This window comes from Filicampus tigris, chromosome 1 (assembly GCF_054856515.1).
Source record: "Filicampus tigris isolate MCC_2025a chromosome 1, RoL_Ftig_1.0, whole genome shotgun sequence".
NCBI lineage: Eukaryota > Metazoa > Chordata > Actinopteri > Syngnathiformes > Syngnathidae > Filicampus > Filicampus tigris.
The window spans coordinates 21,798,434-21,819,181 of NC_141217.1; the positions used below are offsets into that span (position 1 = coordinate 21,798,434).

A 20,748-nucleotide genomic window follows, 5' to 3' on the forward strand; every position below is an offset into this window, starting at 1 on the left:
GCAAACTTTCCCTTCTTTGTTTGATTAATGGTGAAGACTTACCAGACTGTTATAGCGTGTGCTGTCATCTGCAGGTCAGGAAGCATACTGTTGATTCCGTTCTAAACCTCTCACTTCAAAACAAAACCCAGACAATCACATTTGTCTTTATTTATTTATTTATTTTTGGGGGTGGGGCGGGGTGGTTGATGTATACTGGTTTGTGTAAACAGAAATATTGACATATTAACAATTATTTATTCATTTAAAAGTTTGATTGAATTACTGCAGTGTATATTAAAAAAACATCCTTTCATTTTTTCATTTTTTATATTTTGGGAATATCTTGTATCCGTGTGTTGCAAAATAATATAAGTACAATAAAAAATTATTTAAAAGTATTTAAGTCTGTAACCATTATCTGATAATGACAACAGCCAAATTTCTCCATTTATTTAATTGACGACACAATTCTAATGTACCGTACTGTATTGTATTTTTTCTGGTCATCCCCAAAACTTTATTTACTTTATTTAACAGTTTTACCATACATATTAAAAATAAGAACAAAACAAAATGTAATAAACAAAGAAAAAAAAACGTTCCCAGCCCATCACTTCTTCATAAGGATGTTCAACATGCCCACATTCACTCTGCTGGATAACCATGGCAACACGTGGCCTGAGTGGGTGTGGTCTAACACAGAGATGGGATTCCCTAATCATTTTTTATGTTAAAGATGTATCATGCTAATTTTAAGCTTTCCACAGTTAACTGTTGGCATTTCAAAAACACACTTACTGAGTGGTTGACTTGAAATCGTTTGAATGCAATCCATGATGACCTAGTGCCAAACATTTTCATTCTTTCTTAGAATTCAGTAACTCTTGTTTTTCTTCTGTGATCAGCTCAGCAGCTTGCTGTTGTTTCTCTCCTTTCCTGTGCATACACCTCCCCCACCCCTCCAACGCACACTGTTTCTCATTGTTGGAGATGACAGCAGTGATAACAATGCAGAGAGACATAACTCTCAGCCTTCTGTGAAGGGAGTTGTGGGGGGGGTGGCAGTTTTCTTCAGGTGAACCAATGACACACATAACAAAACACATGCAAAGAAACCATTATTATGAATTGTAGTCTGTACATCCAATGCCTTAAACTGCAGTTATTAACATAAAAGGTTCAGAAATAGTATTTTGTATACAATTTCTCTGCTGTTTCATGGCTTTTTTGGGCAATACATTTTACACTAGGTGCCCCATATGGCAGGATAAGCAGCATGCACAGAGTAAAATGTCACAAATCATCACAGCCAGTGTGAAAGGGGAAGTCAACCCCAAAATTGTGTTGAGAATAATATGTTATATACAGCCACATTAGTCAAAATGTGGCATTCTGATTGATTGTGTTTGTGGAATATGAGTTAAGTAGTAAAAGCCACCTGTTTTTCTCCATCTCAGGGGAGGCCATTTTAACAGTTCTGTCGATTGAAAATGACATCACAGTTGCTTAGGGCTCAGGTAACAACCAATCATGGCTCAGCTTCAGAAAACAGCTGAGCCGTGATTGCTTTGTGATTATTTTGCTTTTAACATTTTTTTATTTGAGGTTTCCAGCATAATTTTGCATCAATAACAAGCCAAGAAATATAATTTCATTTACTCTGTCTATTTCAATAGAGTTGATAATAATTTTGTCTCAGTGTTTAATTTGAGTGGTGCCAAAGATTATATATAGATATATATATTATACATTATACATAGTTTAGTCCAAGACTGTGGAGCTATGCAAGAACCTCATCTTGAAATCCGTCTGTTTTGAGATGCATGCAGTAATGACGACTCTAAATCTCTTGCATTTATGATAATGTTACGCGTTACGCTATCATGGATCTCAGCATTGCATCGCTGCAATGCACATAACTCTGCATTGTCATAAAAAAAATGCAAATTGGTATGTCAGCTCAGCATTCAGTTCAAATTCCTGTTCACTTTATGTAACTCTGGTAACAATTTCATTTCCCCCTTTTTTCACCTCCAACTTCCTCAGACTCAAAATGTGCTCATGAGGAAGAAGCTGGCATCAATAAAAATGGTAACAAATAAATATTGTGCTTATTTTTCCACTCATGTTATTGCTATGACTTAGTCTGTGGCCTTTCACAAGTAGCTGGAACTATGTCAACCTCAAACTACAGACAAACCAATAAGTTTTTTTCGGGAGTGCTCCTGACACCGATTATAAACAACCAAGGAAGCCAATAACCAATATGGGGAGCTGATATTTATTTGATGTAAAAATGGAAAATAATGGCATCAAAATTTGCAATAGTAGAAACTTCAAGAATTAAATGAGCTTGTACTGTATACCAGAGGTGGGCATTCCGTCTGACCGACAGACCGGTCCATCTATCCCTCTATGACGGACACCCATTTTGCTGACGTTAGACGATAGATGGGAAACTTAAAAAAAAATAGACGGAGTAAGCATAGATGGAAGTTGATTTACGTCTCTCTGTGTAATCATAACTAACGTGGTCAAGTCTGAACGGACCTCACAGTCCGTTATTGACGGACGCCCGTTTTGCTGAAGAGAGAAAGAAACGTAACCCAGACTGCATTGACTGTATATATACAGCAGGTGGCGGTATGCACCAACGAGAGAATCATGACTTATTCAGGCTATTTTTTGAAAGAGTGTGGTTAGGAGGTTGTGAAATGGTATTTTTCAGGTCCACAATCTATTTCACAAGGTGGCAGTAATGCATCAAAAGTTGTTTGCCAAATGCCAACCACTAATAGACAGAAGATGAAGAAGAAAAAGAAGGAAAAAAATGAATTTGAAGCAAAGAAAACATTAATTTATTGTAATATTGTAATGACAGTTTGCAAGGACTAGAAACATTTTAATCCACCAGGATTTTACCTTTGGCAACAATGTGATGCGAGATTCTGGTTAAGGTAAGCAAAGCTTTACCACTTTAATCAAACTGGTTCAGATGATGGATGGATGGATTCTTCATCAGGTGGACTTGATGATAGACTGGCAACCTTTGATGTTCACTGACAGATGCTTGGTTAAAATATCATGACGGACTGGCGGACTGACAGACAGACGATTACAGTTTGTTCTTGGGCTCGAAAAACAGATGGATTGACGGATGATGGATGGGTGCCCAGGCTGCTGATGGATGACGATTCTGACAATGACGGACCGGCAAACTTTGGTAATATGCCCACTTCTACTGTATAAATTCAAGCATATAGTATGTTTGTTCAACGGCTTTTCAGATTTACAACTTCTTTCAAGTGTTTTTTTTCCAAGTCTTTGACAATAATACTAATAATCGTTGTTTAAAATCCAAACAAAAACAGCAGTAAGATTCCAATCTCAGCAGCATGTGTTAGAAAGCTAAATGAACACCTCAACAAATAAATGTCTTCCTACAGCTTTCAAGAGTAAATACGTTTTCCAAAATTTAAATATACAGTAACTGAAATGGTAATCTTTAATTTATCTTTCCAAAATAACTTTCTACAGTTAACTATAGGCATATACATGATCATATATTACCTTTCGCACAATGGCAATCAAATTTCTTATGAAATATGAGTTATTTTTGTGGCTATTTTTCCAACCCAGAAGTAAGAAACCCCTGGTTCAGCAAAATTCCGCCTCTCCCCGTTATGACTGCTGCACCTCTTTCATGACGTTGTCCCAGCGCATCGCCACCAAACAGTAACTGCTGGCTTCTGGAGAAAGTGGGCATATGTTTATTCGGCAGGGGCAGTACGGCATAGCTCCTCACATTGTGACGTCACAATGTGAGCACCCAGTGTTTTTTTTTTTTTTAATCCGGCGGGGCTGGTGCTTAGAGTAGAGGTATGCGCAGGAATACTTTAAGATGAATGAACATAGGAAAACACCACTTTGGGGGTGTTTTTGCTGAGGAAAAAGCATTTTAACATGGCTAAAAGCTAAAAAAAAATAAAAAAATAAATAAAAAGTTGATTTAACATGAGACATCTACTTTAAATCTTTAAATTGATCTCTTACCATCCGTCAGAAATTTTAAAAGTGGAGATATTACTATGTTTCAAAATACCAAATATCGGCTGATAAATTGTCTATCCTTACAAACAACCATATTCACAATGTTATTGCCAACTTGGAAGCACCTGGTAAACACATACAATGTACTAAGTGGCTTAAAGTAATGACGGACCAACCGGGACACCTCTCATGTTGTGTTAGTACTAGCATTGGTGCTAACGTTAACATGTTCAGTGACTTCATTTGTAGGCATGACGTTACAACAGATAAGTTTTGTTCATGTTTTAATTGCTCAATCCTTCATCTCTCGGCTTAGTTTCTGACCAGTTTTTTTTAGTTTTTTTAAATTTTTTTATTGACAACAGTGGGTTAAGTGACAGGCTAACATGACACTATACTGTGTCTTTTTTTAGTAGTCTTCCCGCAGCCTTTTCCAAGGATAATAAAGAAGCTATTTTTAGCTTTTATGATGATCCAATCTAGTCGGCTACCGTCCAGCAGGCGGCGTTTTAGTGACTCAGCTGGACTAGACCCTAAAAATGTTCCACCCATCCTTATCAACATGCTGCAGCGCCAGCGATGGAACCTGATGGTTCACCTCATCACAGAACAGACGGTGTTGGGCTAAGATAGACCTCAGTTGCTCACGCATTCACTTGTTACATCATCATTAGACTACTGTATGCATTTACCTGTTGTGTAACACTTTGTGTTATGGCTACTGTTTGAAAGGTAAGGGTGAGAGGTTGAATTTGGTATAACTTAAAGCAGATTAACTTGAAGTAACATTTGAACCCCTCAACAGTAACACAAACATGCTAACACAGACACTATTCTATCTTGCTGGACAAACAAACCAAAATTAAATGAAGTAAAAAACAAATACAAAATAAAGACTATAAAAATTAACTCCTTACTGTGTTTTGTACTGTACATGTTGAACTGAACCACATGTAATTTATTTGTTTAGGTCCTCTATTGGAATGTTTTATTTTTGTTTAGGTTAGTTCTTTTTAGGCCTAGTTTATCCACCCATCCTTTTTTTATACCCATTATCGAATCATAATTCAAGCCGGGGCCTATGTCAGCTGACTTTAGGTGAGAAAGGGGTAGAATCTGGGCTCGTGGCCATCGTAAACTAAATTTAATCTCTGAATTAAAACTGGAGCCCTCAATTGTCTTAAATCTTCATTTTGGACAATTGGATGCTTCCAACCAGGCACGGCCTTGCACCGGGGATAGGGGCTGCTTTTGCCCGGCTAGAAATTTGTGAAGCCGTGGTAAAGCCTCTCCATCATTGTATTTTAAAATGTTTTTGTTTTTTTAATTAAGTTTAAAAACATAAATTTAAAAAGAAATCCAAAGTAGCCCTTCTGTTCCAACCCAACCCAAAAAACAAAAGCTGCTTAATAAAGTAAGCTAACGCATATCAGTCAAGTACCCTATAAGCCCCAGGAGAAAAAAATCCGGGCACTGTGCCTGCTTCCAACCCTGCCTCTGATAGTGTATTGGTTCATCTGAGACTTCTATGCAGGCTGCATTGCAACTTTGCAACAGTATGAATGTGAAGACTGTAACATTGACCACACAAATGGAAAAACAAATTCAAAAGACACACAAGCTATTGTAGAAAGACTTTCCAGAAGAGTGGAAGTTGTTGAAAAGCCGCACAGGTAACAACACCGTGTTTTTTCACTTTTCACTTGCTATGGATGGAAAGTGTTCCAATAGTTTTGTCCACTTAGTATATGCACAACAGATTAGTGACATCCAATTCCTCATTTTGTAACTGCATCTTTTGCCTAACATTTAGTGGCTTTTCATCGCCTAGTCTCCATTAAAGAAAGCCACCCAACTGTTTTACAAAACAAAACTCGTAAAAAAAAGAAAAAAGAAAAGAAAAAAAACACACACACACAAACCACAAACACGCGTCCTCATTTTGGGGGGATTGCGGGTTATTTTTTTGGCGAGCAAACAAACTCCAGATGTGAACTAATTGTAGTGAAGGAGGGGCTGAGTGTGCACCTGTGTGTGTTCGTGAGGATGTTTAGGCGAGTGCAGAAAGGACATCTGAGGATAAAGGTGAGTTGGAATGGCACAGGAGGAAGAGTTACCTTAAGCAGACACAGATGTGAGAGCTTTATTTGCCGGAGCTCACTCCACTTTCCTATCAGGAGACTTGCTGGAAGACATCACCACTGCAAGGATGTGGTCACTGGAGAGGTGAGGGAGCTTCTTTGGAGACAACAGCGAGGAAGAACAGGAAGTCAGTGTCACCATTATGTGGCACCTCAAGCTGTAGCCAAAAGTTGTCAGACAAAAAGGAGAATAATTGTCTTTGTTGTCATTACACACAGTAATTTGATGAAAGGAAATGTTAATGCATTTAATCCCTCAGAGATAGTGACTACAGCCCTCGAGCAGGGTGCACTTTTACTCACTTCAGCACTGACATTCCTTAAGAATCCATAAAACCACATAAGTGACGTGACTCGAGTATGCCAAAGTTTAAAAAAAAAGAAAGAAAACAATAGAGCACAGTCCTCTGTAAACTTTTATTTCCTGTTGAAAATGCGGGAAAGCCAATTTTCACGTTAGCAAACCTTAATATTTTTTGCCCATCTTAAAATTTTATCCAAGTTTTTGTTGCCCTGAAATTTTGAGACGCGGCACGGTACGGTCGACAACTGTTTAGCGCGATCAGCCTCACAGTACAGGGGTCCAGGGTTCGATCCTGGGCTCTGGCCTTCCTGTGTGGAGTTTGTAGACTATACATCTACTTTGAAAATGTATCTGGATACAGATTATTTTATTTTGTGCAACCACTTGACAAAACAAAATTGGGTAAATTCAACCACCATTTTTTTCAGGGTCGGCGTGACTGTGTGTGTGAATGGTTGTTTGTCTTAGTCTGCCCTGCAATTGGCTGGCAACTAGTTCAGGGTGTACCCACCTAATGACCAAAGACAGCTGGGATAGGCTCCAGCACGCCAGCTACTCTCATGAGTATAAACAATTCAAATGGACGACTATTAAAAAAAAAAAATTGTAGTGTAAAAATGTTGTTTTTTTGCAGTGAAGAATGGTGTTTAATGTGATAACACACAAAGACAAACGTCATGTTAACAACCAAGTACCGGTAATACAAAGCTGTAACATCAAATCTTGTTAAAACGCCACACAAGTCAATAAGATATCCATCTATTCATTTTCATTACCTTTTTTTTTTTATAGCATTTCTTCTCATAGGCTCATGGGTGAGCGAGAGCTTATCCCAGTTGACTTTGAATGAGAGGTGGGGTACACCATGGACTGGTTGTCATTCATGTGCGCACATGTAACAGCCACACAACTGACGAGCAATTATGACAGAAAAAAACCCCACTAAAACTAATATAAATATACAGCCTGTCTTCTTTTCGGGACAGTGATTATACTTGGGCTTTGAAACCAAAGGGTGATCGTTCGAGTCCTAGAGTGGACAAGAAAAAAAAACAACTGCACTGAAAATAATGATTTATTTAATTTAATTTCATCAAGTGGTTGCATGAAATAAGATTATCTGGACAAAGATAGATTTTACAAGTAGAATAGCCTCTTACTTAAATAAAAAAATCTATTTGCATCCAGATGCTGTTATTTTGTGCAAACACTTGATGAAATAAAATTGACAAAATTCTGGACATTGTGTTTTTTATACACTTATATATTCACTATAACTCAGGAAATGCAGCACTACTTGGACACCTTGAATTCCTCCGCACTCTGACATCTCTTTCAGCACGCCTACGTGTTTGTGATATGGTTCTTTGTGCGCAACACACATACAATATACTGTTCAGCAGAATGGAAGTTTCACCTTGAGGACCTATCAGCATTGCAATTAAAAACAAAATATTCCTTTCTTTCACTGCCAACTATTCTTGTCCAGAATAGTTGTTTGTTATCTCCACCATAGGAGGATATTATAAAAAAAAAAAAAAAATACAAGAGAAAACTATTTGAAATAATTTGAAACTTTGCAGTCAATGATCAAACTGGGGAGCTTGCAATTTTACAACATTTTCCTTAATTTCTCATCTAGAGGAGGTGTATATTTTTTTATGGTGTCAGAATAATGTAGTCGTCGAGGATTGCTTGGCCAAATGAAAATGAGCATGTGCAACAGGACTAGAAGTAGAAATCAGACCCAGGATTTAATTGTATGTCATTTACCTCTGCAAACCTTTGCAAATTTTAGACAATATATTTGACGTTTCGTTAGCCAAATGTATCAGCACTATCATGTTTTTAAAGTTTTTGTGGAATTCCTCTCATATCAGAAATGTTCCTCTTCAACTATTTTGTTTTAAAATAATTTAATACAGTTAAACGTATTCCAAAAAGGCATTTAAGGATAAACATCAAATGGTGATGTCATTATATTGAGTTCTTGAAATGAGTAATACAGTTTTATTTGTCATTTGAACATTTCAACATTTATTTCACACACTTTACATTTTGTATGAATGATTTGATTTCCTTAGTATACATTTTTTGTTAATATTAACTTTTTAAAATGTTGTAATAATGATCTAATTCGATAAAAATCTTTTGAGTGCAAAATTTTCTCATTGAGGCACAATCGAACATAGATTCCATCCTATGTTCAACTTTAAATTGTTCTTAATTTGTATTTAGGCAAAATCACTTAAAAAAAAAAAATCTTTTTGATGCGAAATTAAAATAAAAATCAAACTAACTTCCTCAAAATTGCTGAAACACCATTACAGCATCACTGTGGTAATTGAAGATGCCTTTTCATTTGATTTTCTCCTCTTTTATATTATACCGGAACGGAACGAACACTTTGCACGACTTCCAATTTAAAAACAACAACAACAACAACAGCAAAGTCAGCAAATCCTTCATAAGCAGAAATACAGAACATGTCTATTAAAACGATTATTGTATATTTTAAGTCCAAAATAGTGACTACGGTCACTGTTTTCACTCACTCATTTACCAGAAAAAGCAGGCGTTAGTTGCCAACACCAGGTATACGGCTGTTGCGCTTTGGGGGCGTGTCCATTAGAGAAAGAGGCCTCCGGTGCCTTCAGTAACAGTCGGAAATATGCTATTTTTCATATTCTTTCGAAAAGAAAGGGGTGACAATCAGCCAAAAATGAAACGAATATATCGATTATTCGGATTATAACTGGAATAAATATTAAGGTGTCAAATAGTAAATATTTGGGTTTAACACACAATTAAAAAAATAATACCAAAGTATTGAGAATCAAATGAGATTCTAAACACACAGAATATTGACTTTATTCATGTTCAATGTGCGAGACAATTTGAAAATGTGAACATATAAAACACATTTTGGTGGAAGTGTTCATAAAAATGCTTGAAATAACGGATCTTTATAATTATTAAAAGACATTTTAGGGTATGACTTGAGGAGCATGAAGGCATCACGGTTGATTCCCCCACCCCCACGCTCCCTGGCTGCACAAACATGTTCCCCCTGCGGGCTCCATCAGTCTATGGTGGGCTTCGGGGAGGAGGGGGGGACGAGGAAACGAGTTCGATGTGCCCTGGAAGTAATTCTTTCACCCCCTCTACAACACAAGTCGCACGACGCAAGCACGGGCACACTGAAGAACTACAATAATTTTAAGTGGGACAAACGTGGGCTCAGCACGTTTATTAATTTTACTTAATTAATTACTCATTACTACCCATTAAAACGTAAACATAAGAGCCCTAAGATGTGAAATCCTTAAAATATCGATATAAATACATGTGATTATTATTATAATGTCCCTATGCTTATGTGACTTTTTTTTCATCCAATAATCCCAGATATGTCAGTGCATTCCACTCAAATGGCAACGCTAGCAATTTTACACTATTTATTGTGATTTTGCTACACTCCGAATTTAGCCAAAGTGAGTATCTATTTATTTTGCTCATTTATTGATCCGTTCTGAAAATAGCAAGCCATATAACACACAATGCAAAAACAATGTGCGGGTGAATGATTTGCATGGAGTTAAAATATGTTTTCAGTTGAAGTTAAACGTAAGACTCCATGTTTTTATAATAGCTGTTAATTACACATTTTCTTTATTTTGAATTATGAAACATGCATTTATAAAGTTGTACTATAATAAATCCGTAATTATGTTAAATGTGGCAGGTGTTTCATTCACACGTGTATATACAGTACATATAAACAAAATGTGGGTAAGAAACGTCATTGCCATTAAAAAGCATGCATATAAGCAAATGTCAACTTTTTATTTTTATCTGACGCACATGGTGATAATTTGTTCATAATTTGGAAACACTGGACATGCTTGTCATTGGGCAGTGATGATTGTATAATGGCTAAAAGAGCGTAATACTTGGAATATTTCAAAATGCATTGGTGTGGATTGGCTGCGTTCTGAAGTCAAGGGATTTCTAAAATTAATTTTAATTTTGTGTTGAGTTTCAAACCTATCGATTTATTACAAATATATTGCTTAAAAAAGAATTTGGAGACAATGTGCAGGTGTTTTAACCGCTGAGAGCCTGGCTGCCGGTGGGTGTTAAAAAACAACAACACAGTAATCTGTCCCTGAGTGAAAAAAAAGTTTGTGAAAGTGGCCTGACGTCACACTCCCACAATGCTTACCGCCCCCTAACTCGGTTGCAGCCTGAGGAGAGCCACACACACTCACTCCCAGGCCCCGAATATCTAAATTGTTACGAGGGGGAAAGTCGTTTAAAATTATTTTTTAAACAAGCAAAGAAGACATCGAAGAGAGTGCGTGGAGTTGGCGGCGTGGGTCTCTCCCACGGTGGCTTTCTACTCGGGATGGACGCTTACCACCGGGGCTCCAAGTGAAAGTTGACTAATGCAGTGCTGGAAACTTTTTGGTAGGTAAAACTGCTTCTTTTTTTCCCCTTTCCCCCTCCTTCGCATATTGTGTTTGCACGTTGTTGTGATTGTGCGTGTTTGGGACAGCTTTTACGCAACTTTTGACGGCGTCCAGCTGACGTGCACTTCGTTTTGCGCGACGCTTGCCTTGTTATGGATGTGTTGGTATTACTAAATAAGCGCCATTGGCCTTTGCGTCATTTGTGGCGTATTTTTGTGTGTGTGAGTGTGACTAGACATTTAACAGCGCTTCAAATAGTTGCTAAAAAGTGATCGCGACAGTTTTGGGCACGTTGCTAGGGCCCTTTTATTATTGTTATTTTCGATCAAGTTGTTGAGTTTCAGGCCATTCTGGGAATATAAAGTCCCTCCGTGTGTTTTCGAGATTATGGGAGAGTGTAATAGTGTGTTGAAAGTGGATTTTAATTGAGGCTCGTTGGTGGCAGTGTATTAAAGTGTTTGTTTTATTTTGTGGTGATGGTGCGTTCACTTGTCACGTTGCTCATTAAGGTTGGAGCTGTGTGGACCACACATATGTAGCTGTCCTCCTCGTGGCTTGTGTCATGTTTGTGGCTCCTCGGATGTTTTTGTTCCTTTGGCCTGCGCGTGCATGCGCGTGTGCGTGACTGTGTGTTTTTCCTTGGAAGTAGAACAAGTGGAGGGTGTCTAAAACAGTACGGTACTTATATACAGTATTATTGTATCAGTGTTACATGTTTATTTTTGTAGTTTGCATATGTGTACAACTGCACGGCATTATACTGAGATGTTGCTAATAATTTGGCACTGTTACGTTCTTACCGCAACCACTTAAATGTAGACTTTACAAATAATAATAATAATAATAGTAATAATAATAATAATAATAATAATAATAATAATAAAGGATTCCCAAAGGTTGAACACGGTCTTTTCCAGGACTTTGGCTGATCTCTATTTGTTCATATTTGCAAATTACTATATATTCGTATACAGTATAATCATTCCATAAGTCATTATGGATATGGAAATATACTGTCCATTCCTGTGGCAATTATTGATGCTGTAAAATAAAATACCATTATGTTACTTGAGTTTTTGGGAGTAATGACAATACTTAAGTTATACATTCGTTATTAGGGCTATGTATTTCACTACAGTACAGTAAATCCTAGCTTGTTCGTGGTTACTCACATGTTCTCTTCACAATTTTGTCTGTGGAACCTATCCTAGCTCTTTGCTGAAAAACTCACCTATTAGTAATTTTTGTGGTCTTTCTGAAACGCCCGAAGATGTCACAAGATGGCGTCAAAGTAGCAAAGTGGTAATTGGTGTCAAGGAAGTAGAGTACAGTAGATACCCCTAATTGCAGGGGTTACGTTCTACAACACCATAATAAAGAAATACAATATAGAATTTGCTGCACTTACATTTCTTTTAAATGTCTTTAGAAGATGGGAAATTCTGGTACCGAAAGTAAAAACCCTGTCACTGTTTGTCTTGAGCCACAGGTGCTTCTAATCAACTGAGCCCATTTACCTGCCGGAGGTAGAAGCAGTGCTGGGCATCGTCATCTGTTTTTAACTTCCGGGCATTATTTGATGGAACATAATTTTCACGTCACACGCAGGCGCCGCACAAGCAGACACGCCGCCAAATAAAAAAATATCAAATAAAAACAACAGACTCACATACACACACAGCGTGTTGATCGGTGAAATAAAAACAAAATGGGGCACATGCCATTGCATCTGTGGGAGTGAAAGGTATACAACACAGTTTTATTTTTTATTTGTTTAGCTGCATGTCAGGAGCGAGTGTGATGTGTTACCGGCAAAGTCCGTTCTCGACTCCATTTAGCTGATTTGGACCGACCATGCTGGTCTGAAATATAGACGGGAACTCGGACTAAAAGCATAGACGAATGCCCAGCTTTGAGTAGAATCATCTGTGGCTAAAGCCAAACTGTGGGAGGGTTTTTACTTTCTGGACCTAGATTTGCTGCTGCTTTAAACACACTTTTAAAACGATGCAAACACATTTAAACGTGCATATTCAAAGGGCAAGATCAATAAATAACAAAAATATGTACAAACAACACAACAAAGCGGACTCCCGACAATGACGATGATGATAATGAAGCTGCCGTAATACAGTACATTCCCATTTCAACGCCGAAATAATGGTGTCTTATTTTAAAAAAATTGACGAACTTGATCATTGTGTGTTGATCATCGTGATCATGTGTTGAAATTGACCACTCAGGGTTTTTCCTGGCTCAGATTGAGACAGAGATGGTAGCATGCTGTGCCCATGTGCCGTGAAGTGCATGTATTCTGTAAATTCAACTGACTCGCTTTCTTTTACAGGGAACATACTTTTAGTTAAGAGTTCCAATAAGAATCACCATTAACACATTAAAGCATTCATTTATTAAAAGTGGAGCCACAATTTTTAAAGTGTTACAGCAAAGAGCCACATAATACATATGGGCGCACATAAAATAGACCAGCACATGAGCTCACAAAATAGGCTAGCTTTGCTGTGTATTTGTGCTGCTGTTGTTGTTTTGTTTTTGTTATTTGTTTTTTTAGTGGGGTTGCCATTACAGTACATTGAATAAAAACTGTGTAAAACGTCCTGTGTTGAACTTCATATTTCTATTATGCTCTGATTTTTTTTCCCTCCAATTTTGAAAGTGAACTTTGTAGGCAACACTACTCAATGTGTTTTCCCTCCATCTCATTTGCGTCAAAGTGCACGCGTGAGATGCACGAAGCTGGTACCTAGCTTGCCGAATGTAATCTGTTCAATCGCCGCGCTCAGACAAGCCCTTTATCAGGCGTGCAACAGCATGACCATATTTGGAAGAGCTGACGTAGCAGCCGACCAGGAACTAAAGTGAGGCTTTTCCTACTGGTTTGAAAAATGTATATTTCATTGTTACTAAAGAGTGTTTGCTCATTTTAGAAAAGGAAAATCAAGAGGAGACAAGATGTATCTTTCAGTGTTAATACAGTAAATGTACTTTATTTATCAAGGCTTCTTCCATAGTCATCATGCCGCTAAAATAGCAGTAAATCGCTTGCCAGCCCCTCTCCTATTGGAAATGCTTTCTGAAGTCACGACGGCGCTGCCGCCAAGTACAATATGTTTCAATCTGAGGGGATTTGCCATTGTGGCAGACACCTGAGTATGCACAATGCCGCCCAGCAATGCTCCATTCTGTTGTGCCGCCCCTCACCACATACACACGAATGGGGTTGACAACGGCGTTCTGCAAGCTCTCAGTGTAAAGGGCATTAAGAGCCACAAGAAACCGGGCAAAGACGCGGGTTGGCCAGGCCTGATATAGCGCCTCTATAATGGTGATTGCTGCAACTGCAGTTAAAATATGCTGCTGCTGCTGCCGCAGAGGGACGATCAATCATGCTGTGTTGAGCAATATCAATCGCTCTGGTTGGAGGCGGGCACACAATTAGCTCGAGGCGGCGGCTTCGCAATTTTGAATGTAGGAAAAACCCTGCCACTGAAAAGGTTCTGCCTATTGAGCATAAAATACGACTGTGCATTAACCATGGCTGCTGTCTGTTTGTGTTTCTTCTTTTGTATACCTTGGTAGCTGTTTTGGAATTGCAGTGCATAACATTAAATTACAGCACGGGAAACCCCCAAATGATCAGATGGGCAAGCAGCGCACTGTGCGTCCAGCGGCTGGCAAAACGATGCTCTGATTGGCAGAATCTGTACATGCGGGTGTTTTTTCGTGATGCATGGTATTTAAATATAAAATTGTGCCACAAAATTCAGACAAATGAGACAGACAGAATTAATAACACACATGTCCCACAGGCAGGAGGCCCCAAGGACGAGCCAGACTATGGCTAGGTCAACACCGCAGGTCTTAATGTTCAATTCGGATTTTTGCTGCAGCTATTAAAAAGTTTAATCTTACAAACGACAACGACATTGTTGTTTGACAATTGATATTTTTCTAGGTTGCAAAGGCAAATATATGCTCGATTCCAGTGCTTTTTTTGGGAATCAAATATTCTGTATTCCATTTTTTAAGGGTAAGACCAAGATGAGTTTGAAATTAAATTAAAGTAAGTGTTTTTGAATCATTGTTTGTGGTATATTTATGATTTGATTATTAATGTGAGCAATTCTAAACATTTTAGTGTTGCTATCAATTGCTGACATATTTTGGCTATTGGCAGTATAAGACTCAGCCCCTTTCCCTTGTGAATAGAGGAGGTTTGGTCTATTGCAAATGCAGTCATATATGGTAGTCATATGCATGCACGTATGTGCACATACTTGCTCTGGCCTGTCAACAGCATGTGAAACTTGTAGTCATTTCCATAAAGGTGCCCAATCTCCTGATGTGAAGGCAATGTAGTTAAGACAGCTGTCTAATCTGCAAGATATTCAAAGCAAGCAGCATGACTTCATAAGGTTATTGGTCGATGGCATCCAAGGGAAAACAATAATAGTACCCAAAAATGTTGACGTGGTATACCTCTACTGTATGTGGAGGTGCACAAAGATGAGGGACGTGAGAGTTGCTCTAACTCGCTTCACTCACGTTGAGGCCTGCAGCTACAAAATAAGGAAATGTAAGTGAGTTTTCCTCACAAGACAGTGTCTTTGTTGTCGTCGTTACTCCTCAAGGGTTTCTGGTCCTTCACTTGTATCGCGCTTTTCCACCTATTAAGGCACTCAAAGTGCTTCACACTAACTGCATTTACTTACTGATGACACAGGATCACGAGCAACTTGGGGTTCAGTATCTTGCTCAAGGATACTTTGACATGGTTACAAGGGTCGGGGATCAAACCCACAACCTCTGGGTTGGAAGATGACCGCTCTATCTCTGAGCCATGCCACCCCCACGTGGTTTAATTATGAATTTTTATTGACGAGCTTCAAGCCATTAATAGATTTACCCATAGTTTCGGCTGCTTCGATCTCTCAATCAACACAGAAAAAGGTAGAGTAAAATAACTTAATAGACATTATTGCGGTGGACTGCTATCAGCTTCTGCAGATTCTCGTCGGTTATGTACGCACACATACACACACGGGCACACTATTCTCTCACCATCCCTTCAACGTGCTTCCTTGCTAAACATTCACTGAATTTTACTCTCCTTCTATCAGGGTGATCAATCGGTGTTGAAAGAAACATGGATTATTTAAGTGAAGATGCAGGTGATCCCTCCCCAAAGTGGTTGATGTTGATATAGCAGCTAGCTAGGTGTTAGCCTGCGAGCAAAATGCTCCCCACACTCTACGAGCATAGGTTAGCCTGGGAGGCTAGCGGGGTTTAGCCTATGGCGCTAGTGCAGGTTATCCTATTTCTATATCGATATGATCAGCAACCTTGTTCCAAGGCAAGGCAATGCAGCTTTATTCGTATAGCGCATTTAATACTCAAGGTAATTAAATGTGCTTTTCATGATTAAAACTTTGGTGGAGTCTCCTTTAACTTGCTTTCGCAGCATGTATCTCTCCGCTGCGTGTGGGGCCACTGTCGATGAACTCATATATGACTTTCACTACTGATTGGCTGTAGCACTGCATGACTAGCCAAAACAGATACTGCTATAGGCGGGACAATGCTAGACTGAGGCTCCATAACAGACAGTGACGCGCTCAGCTGCATCAGAGGCAAAATGACCCTGTTTTAAATTGATCGCTTATCAGTCGTTGGATTTATAAAAAAATGGCCATTGCAGACAATCTCCATTCTGCCAAATATCGGGCCCGATAATCATCCCGGCCAATAATCGGTCTACCACTAGTTCTAAAGTGGAGATGCAGGGCTATTAATACAAAGTGGCCAATATATGTACAAATGTGTTTTGATGGCAAAATTTTCTTTTAATCAGGTATGTTTTGTAGTCCGGAAATTACGGTAATCAGAATGTCATGTTTAGACTAGTGGCGGTGCATAGAACATATTATTTTGAAGCAAATTTTTCACTTGACTTTCTCTGTAAGAATGTTTTATGATGGCGATACTGTGATGCTAGAACAGGTTATTTTCTACGAGAAAAATAATTTCCAAATTTTAATATATTATAGGATGACCTCTTTAGCAGAATGGACTGTGTTTAACTTCAGAGGTTACACTGTGCGTTCTTACAATTCTTACAGGCCTGAGTAACATCATTTTTATTTTGTAATATCAATAATTCCCCCATGAATTGTAGTAATACGATGGTCCAGTTTCATTACATGTCATGGAGCCACATGAAGAGTTCTTATTCCAGTGCCCATCTTTAATTATGGGCAAGAGGCACTGTTCCTGCAGTTTCAATAGATACCGCTTGGAGGGAAAAAAAATTTACTTTTTCATACAGAAAGTGTTTCCGATGTGAAATTAAAATAAATTGTAATCATAAAAATTTCCTCCATCTTTGTGCCTTGCCTTGTCCTTGCCTTGCAAAACTTCCTACCGAAGGCCGATTTGACTACCGTGCGCCTTCAGCTTTTTTTGTTTGGATGCAGACTGTTAGGTAGAACTTTAAAAAATTCCTTAAGAATATACTTACACGGAGGCGCAGGCAGAGAGGACATCCTGACAATTACATACACTACGTGGTGACTGTGGTCAACAGATCAACATTATGATCAAAAGCTACCACAGGAAAACACACAGTGCTTAAAAGCTATGACGGAAAACACGAGCCAAAAGTATTTTTGAGGCAATGAAAAAGTTAAATAAGACTCAATAAAAACGAAAATAGTAAGTACTCACCGCTTTCAACCGAACGTACGACATGTAGGACAAAGAGTTACAAAATTCACACAAAAACACTTAACGGCGTCAGTGCAAGGGCACTGGGTACTGGTAGAATGTCTCGACGGGTAGGAAGGAATTTCAGAACACCAGTTCAAGAATCCGTGGAATTCTACGATGACATCAACTAGGGCTATGCAATTAACCGGAATTCAATTACGATTTCGATTATTACACTACACGATTACAAAAGTGTCATAATCGTAAAAAAAAACGATTATTAATACTAATTTTGTGTTGTTTTGAGGCATGCGCACACGAGTTACTCCGCCGCGCCGCCCTCTCCAAGCTAGCTAGCTAGCTAGCCAGCCAGTCAGCCTGCACCCCGCAAGTCACACTGCACACGCTCCTACTCAATGTTTTAACAGAGTAACAGACCTAAAAATGGCACAAGACCCGTCACAGGAACGACTTGTAAACAAGCAAGGCAAGTTGAAATCGCTTATTTGGTTATATTTTGGGTTTGCCGTGGAAGACGGCGAGCAAAGACGTATAAAGTGCAAGTTGTCTCTGCATCCACCGGCAACACAACGAATCTATTCAACCATCGTTTGGTTTACGATGATGTTTTGATACACCAAAGCAAGAAAACATCGAGTTAGATTTAGCGTTGTCCACAACGCAAATCTCAGTCTTTGAAACCTTGTACGCAGCAATCCCGACCCATCTACATCGGAGGGACACAAAAAGATAACAGAATCTATTGCCCGGACAAGGCTTCCAAATCTTTAGGGCACAGACTCCACTTCGCAATCGGCACGAGGGATTTATTTTAAATAACATATCTTATGCAAATATACACTACTTTTACTAGCACAAAAATAGAAACCATGCTAAACATTATTACTGTGACTTAAGTTCAATTTCTTGTGTAGTCTATAATATGAAGTCAAATTTTTCGTGTTCATTTTTGTATCAAATTGCTTCAAATGCAATTTGCAAACATAGTATTGGTCAGTATATTGTAATACAGTTTATGTATGGCCTACTGTAATTTAGAAGTATTGTATAGATTACGTACTAGTATGTAACAGTCAACATTCAAATTAGTTTGACCCAATCAGCATATTACATTTATAATTTATCAGAAGCAAATTACTTTAACTTTGTTTACTATGTGTAAATATTACTTTAAAAATAAAATAAAAAAGACTCCAGACAAAGGTCTAAATGTATAGATAAATAGCATGTCTGTTACTCTGTCAAAATTGGCATTTTACTCCAAGCAGTTTACTACTTTGACAATTTATAAGTGCATAGCAAGTTAACTCATTTGTTTATAAAAGGAAACCATATTTTAATTAATACATTTGCACTTTAATTAAAAAAAAAATTAATAAATGTTGTTTGGTTTCAAAGAATTTTGTCTTAATATTTTTTACATGTTCAAACCTGTTCTTGTTTTGTAGCAAAAAATAAATAATGGTTTGAATAATCATGATTTCAATTTTTACCAAAATAATTTTGATTAATATTTTTTTCATAATGGAGCAGCCCTAACATCAACTATTTGTTATACGAAGGTGTGGTTGAAATACAACAAGCAACATTCAAGCACAACAGATGCTTGAATGTAGGCTAGGCTATGGTCATACTGCATGTCAATTCCAATTTTTTTTTTTTTTTGCCCTTTGTGTAATGTATCAGATTTTTTTAATGTCTTTTTTTTAACTATCTTAACAGCAAATGGTAACCTGTGTTTACTGTTTGGCACAACAGAACATGTACATCTACAAACATCTACTGTAAATTTCAGTTAATTCTGTTGCCTCATGTGCTAGCCTGCCTCATGTGGTCGGAGGTGGAACTTTGCAAGCTTGTAAGGCGGACATTTTTGATACTCACCCGTGTTTGTGGATTGTGTGTGGCAGATGTGCTAATGCATGTACGTGTGTGCGTGTTCATGTGTAAGATGTAGCTGCTTTTGAGCTGGATGGAGGTCTTCGTCTTTGAAAAATCCCCCACAATTCTTTGCTCTCACTGTGGGCAGCGGCGGTGTTGCTGGTGGAGGAGGCAACAGCAGGCTGATTACCATGAGAAAAGAGCATCAGTTGGGTTAATGGAAAGGAGAGCCCTCTGTGGGGACAAATGGCAGTTAATAACCAGGGAAGAATCGGAAAAGCTGCAATCCCTTTTCTTTGTACTGCTTCACCTTCTGCGAGCCAGGATGGGCCAGGAAAGAAGAAGGGGTGGGGAGGGGGAGCGGAGCAGAGGAGATGGCCAAGGGAAGAAAGGACAACGGGTTCATGTGAGAATGGGTGTTTTTTTCACTGAAGGGCTGCAAGAGGATTGTTGGTGTTTGTTGTTTTCTCACGAGTGTGTCACACACGGGACGTTTATGAAGAAGTGAAATAGAGTACGCTGCTCTGCAGAAGCAGCGAATGCATCCCAGACTGAGCTTGTTTACTTGAGTTGTGAACATACTTGGTTTGAGTGTTTACACGCGTGTATTCTGTGTCATGGGACAGTCAGAATTGTAAAATATGTTTGACCTCCACTAATGAGGTTATGTTTGTGGCTGCTTGTTTATTTATTTGCAGCATCGCACTATCGGACTCCTATTTGGTGGCTAATGATCACTGTCTTTCACTTATCCTAGTTCTGTTTTTATTACATTTTAAAAAAAATCTATGTGCCTTTGTTTCAAGTGTTTTTTAAAGTACTCTATAAATAAAATTGAATTGTGTTGAGTTAAGTTGTGCACCTCCTAGCATGAGGGATTTATGAAATAAGTAAGTTTGAAATGTGCATTTGCTATATGTACAGTATATTAAATACTGTACAACTCCAATCATAATTTGACAACCTAAGGTAGCTTAAAGTCAGCAGGTTTTACAAACAATTTTTGTCTTTGGAAATGACACAATTGCATTAGATTTAGGAGTTGGATATATTTTGTTCAGGTCATCTGTAAGATACTGTTACCCTCTTAAAATAATGGCCTAAACCATCCATCCATCCATTTTGTCATATTTTGACAACCCCCCCATTGATGAAATTGACTCGGTGGGGT

The 20,748-nt window shown here is 38.3% G+C and overlaps 1 protein-coding gene across 3 annotated transcripts in view; it reads left to right on the forward strand.

Moving 5' to 3' along the window:
* Nucleotides 1-10,718: 10,718 nt before the first annotated feature.
* Nucleotides 10,719-20,748, forward strand: part of plagl2 (pleiomorphic adenoma gene-like 2) — a 55,529-nt gene continuing 45,499 nt past the window's right edge. For all 3 annotated transcript variants that reach the window (XM_086026426.1, XM_086026412.1, XM_086026419.1), the window contains exon 1: nucleotides 10,719-10,947. The gene's annotated coding sequence lies outside the window, so the exon portion shown is untranslated. The remainder of the gene's footprint in view (nucleotides 10,948-20,748) is intronic.